Source organism: Girardinichthys multiradiatus, chromosome 13, assembly GCF_021462225.1.
Source record: "Girardinichthys multiradiatus isolate DD_20200921_A chromosome 13, DD_fGirMul_XY1, whole genome shotgun sequence".
NCBI lineage: Eukaryota > Metazoa > Chordata > Actinopteri > Cyprinodontiformes > Goodeidae > Girardinichthys > Girardinichthys multiradiatus.
Genome location: NC_061806.1, coordinates 4,143,483 through 4,147,066, shown reverse-complemented (window position 1 = coordinate 4,147,066; position 3,584 = coordinate 4,143,483). Strand labels below are relative to the sequence as shown.

General features: G+C 41.7%; 1 long non-coding RNA gene across 1 annotated transcript; it reads left to right on the top strand.

Annotated features, from left to right (window-relative positions):
• Nucleotides 1-453: 453 nt before the first annotated feature.
• Nucleotides 454-3,332, top strand: LOC124879779. The gene is made up of 2 exons (XR_007041120.1): nucleotides 454-2,705; nucleotides 2,907-3,332. It is a non-coding gene; the product is annotated as an uncharacterized LOC124879779 (long non-coding RNA).
• The last annotated feature ends 252 nt before the right edge of the window (nucleotides 3,333-3,584 follow it).

Here is a 3,584-nt window from a genome sequence, read left to right as displayed (position 1 = left end):
ACATTAGATTTGTTTGATGGCACTTTCTTGTAGTATTTTGGATGTTTGCTAAGCTGGGTGCACACAGTTAGTAAACAGCCTATGTTTGTACATATTATTAATTGTTAGTGTCTTTTGCTGAGGTGGAAGGAACTAGCTGGGGGGAGCAAATGTGACATGACACCAGGAAGTGGAGGAAGCCATCAGGCTGGTGAAAAAGGGGGACTTAACTCTGGAGAAGCTGTCAAACTCTGAAAGCTCCATTGTTTAAAAACTGTTTGGTGTTAGAATGTCTTAGTTTTTATATTTGTGTTGTAGTTATGATTTTTAAGGGTGAATAAGTTGTTTAGGTTTATTTATTGTTTGTCTTAGATGTCTTGTCCCTCCCTTCCTTGTTTCATGTAGGCTAGCTTGTATGTTTAAATTCCCTTGTGTTCGGTGTAAGAAGTCAGTCTAGGTTATGTGTAGGTTGATTCTTTCCTTCCTATGGGTCCATTTTTCTCGATTTTTTTGTGTGCTTTTGATGGATTTTTGTCAACTTTCATGGAAGAATAAATGGAGGATATTTCTTGTATACTTTTGTCCTTTGTCTAACTGTTTGGTCCCTGACAATTGGTGTCAGGAGAGGGATCCATCCAGTTAAGGACATTAGTATTTATTCATTTTTTGGTTAAAATGAAAGGAGGTAAAGGCAAGTTAGCCCCTGTAGATAGGGAAGAACAAACAGACCATGAGTATTGTGAAGCGGCTGATGGTGAAGATGATGGACAGGGGAGAGAGCCGACTATATCTGATCTGGCGAATATCCTTCAAGCCCATATTGGTCAACAGAAAACTCGAGAGGAACGATGGGAGAAGGAGATGGAACGTCAGGACCACAGGTTTAAGGCTCTCCAGCATCAGTTCAGTTTATTTCAAATGGAGGTGCAGACATACCCTTCTATAGGCCTGAGGCCTGTAGTACAAGACCCCACCCACTCCTCTGCAGGCTTGAGGCCTGTGTCTCAGGAGAGGCTGAAGAGGATTTAGACCGTTTGCCACCGGAATCGGCGCCCTCTTCGGTTAAACCAGGTGACTCTATACCTATCCCTTTCTCTAAAGTACCAAAATTGCAGAAGTTAAGTGATGATGATGACGTTGAACACTTCCTTATAACTTTCGAAAGGATAGCATGTGTTTGCAGATGGCCTAAACATGACTGGGAATTTCACTTGATTCCACTCTTAACTGGGAAAGCCAGGAGTGCGTATGTACATATGGATGTGGATGAGTCAATGAACTATGAGTGTGTTAAGGCTGCCATTTTACAGAAATGCGAAATTAATAGCGAGATCTGTCGTCAGAGGCTTCGCTCTCTCCAGGTGGAACCAAATGAGTCTCCCAGGGAGCTCTATGTGAAACTCAAGGAGCTTTATGGGAAGTGGGTCCAGCCCCAAGGTAAGACTGTTGAAGAAATTAATGAAATTATAATTCTTGAGCAGTATTTCCGGATGTTGTCTCCAGAACTTCAAGTGTGGATTAAGGAACGAAATCCAAAAGATGCAGCAGAGGCGGTTTTGTTGGCAGATGCATTTGTATCAGCACGTAGGAAGAGCCAACCATGTGCCTTTAAAGCAGCAAAATGGGATTTTACACCGACCCCAGGTAACACCGGTTCAATTGAAACTGTGGGTAAGCAGTCGGGAAAGGGGAAATGGGGATTCTCAAGTCAAATAAAACCCCTGAAAAAACCCCTATGCTATTTGTATGGTCAAGAAGGCCACACAAAACCAATGTGTCCTCAAAATCCTGCCAAATTCTCACAGATGTGCTTTGTACCCAGAGAGAACCATGTATTAACTAAACAAAAGCAGCCGTGGGTGGAGACTACTGTGGAGATCTTGTACTTCGCAGGTATGTTCCGTCAAATAAGATTTGCACCTCGGAAACGTTACCCATCTGCTGTGTTCATGGAGATGAAAAACATTATCCCACAGCAGACATTTATATAAAGGTGCAAGGACATGTCTACCTGCTGAATGTGGGGGTCATGGATAAATTACCGTTTCCTTTAGTTTTGGGAAATGATCTCCCAGTCCTCACTGAATTGATAAATGCTCTGAAAATGTGCAATGTTGTCATGACACGATCTCAGTCTAAGGCTTCCAAGGAAGATGACCCCAGCCTAAGAGCGTTACCATTTTTTTGAGGCTGAGATTGAAGCAGGTCCAACTAAAGAACGAAAGTCCCGTATGCAGCGCAAACGAGACAAATTTAGACGTATAACAACCTCTTCTGTGTTACCTGAACCTGATGTCCAGCTAGGCTTTATAATTCCTTATAATATTGTGGAACTACAGCATCAGGATAGAAGTTTGGCTGACTTTATTAAGAGAGCTGGAGAGGGAGGAACTGCAGAGGTATTCTCCATGCAAAATGGCATCCTATAGGAAACATGGAGCAGTGGAACAGCTCGTGGTACCCAAAACAGCCAGAGAGACTGTTTTAATTTTGGGCCATTCCATAACCTGGGATGGCCACCTGGGGAAACATAAAACAATAGCCCGTATTCAGCAGTGTTGGATTGCATAACGATGTTGCCAGATTTTGCAGGAGTTGTCCTCAACGTCAAAAAACATCAACCAAAGTTGCAGCAAAAGCTCCCCTTCATCCTCTTCCTATAATAAATACACCATTTGAATGTTTTGGCATGGATGTTGTGGGCCCGGTGGAGGAGAGCAAATCAGGTAACCGATTCATGTTGGTTATTACTGATTATGCGACAAAGTATCCAGAAGTGTTCCCTTTGAAATCTGAAAGACTGTTGAAACACATATTTGTTTGATAGCACTTTCTTGTAGTATTTTGGATGTTTGCTAAGCTGGGTGCACAGTTAGTAAACAGCCTATGTTTGTGCAGATTATTAATTGTTTGTTTCTTTTGCTGAGGTGGAAGGAACTAGCTGGGGGGAGCAAATGTGACGTGACTCCAGGAAGTGGAGGAAGCCATCAGGCTGGTGAAAAAGGCGGGCTTAACTCTGGAGAAGCTGTCAAACTCTGAAAGCTCCATTGTTTAAAAACTGTTGGTGTTAGAATGTCTTAGTTTTTATATTTGTGTTATGATTTGTAAGGGTGAATTAGTTGTTTAGGTTTATTTATTGTTTGTCTTAGATGTCTTGTCCCTCCCTTCCTTGTTTCATGTAGGCTAGCTTGTATGTTTAAATTCCCTTGTGTTCGGTGTAAGAAGTCATTCTAGGTTATGTGTTGGTTGATTCTTTCCTTCCTATGGGTCCATTTTTCTAGATTTTGTTTTGTGTGCTTTTGATGGATTTTTGTCAACTTTCATGGAAGAATAAATGGAGGATATTTCTTGTATACTTTTGTCCTTTGTCTAACTGTTTGGCCCCTGACACCAACCAACTGGACATTGTAGTAATATAAAAAGTACAACAAAGAAAGCAGTATTGGTAGACACAATGATTCCAACTGAGTGTAACATCAAGAAACAGGAACATGACCAAGAGAAATACCAAGGGCTCAAAGAGGAACAAGAGAAGTAATCAAAAAGCCCCAACATTGGTACCTTGTTCATTGATGTAGCCAATCTCCCAGTTTGCAGGACTGGCT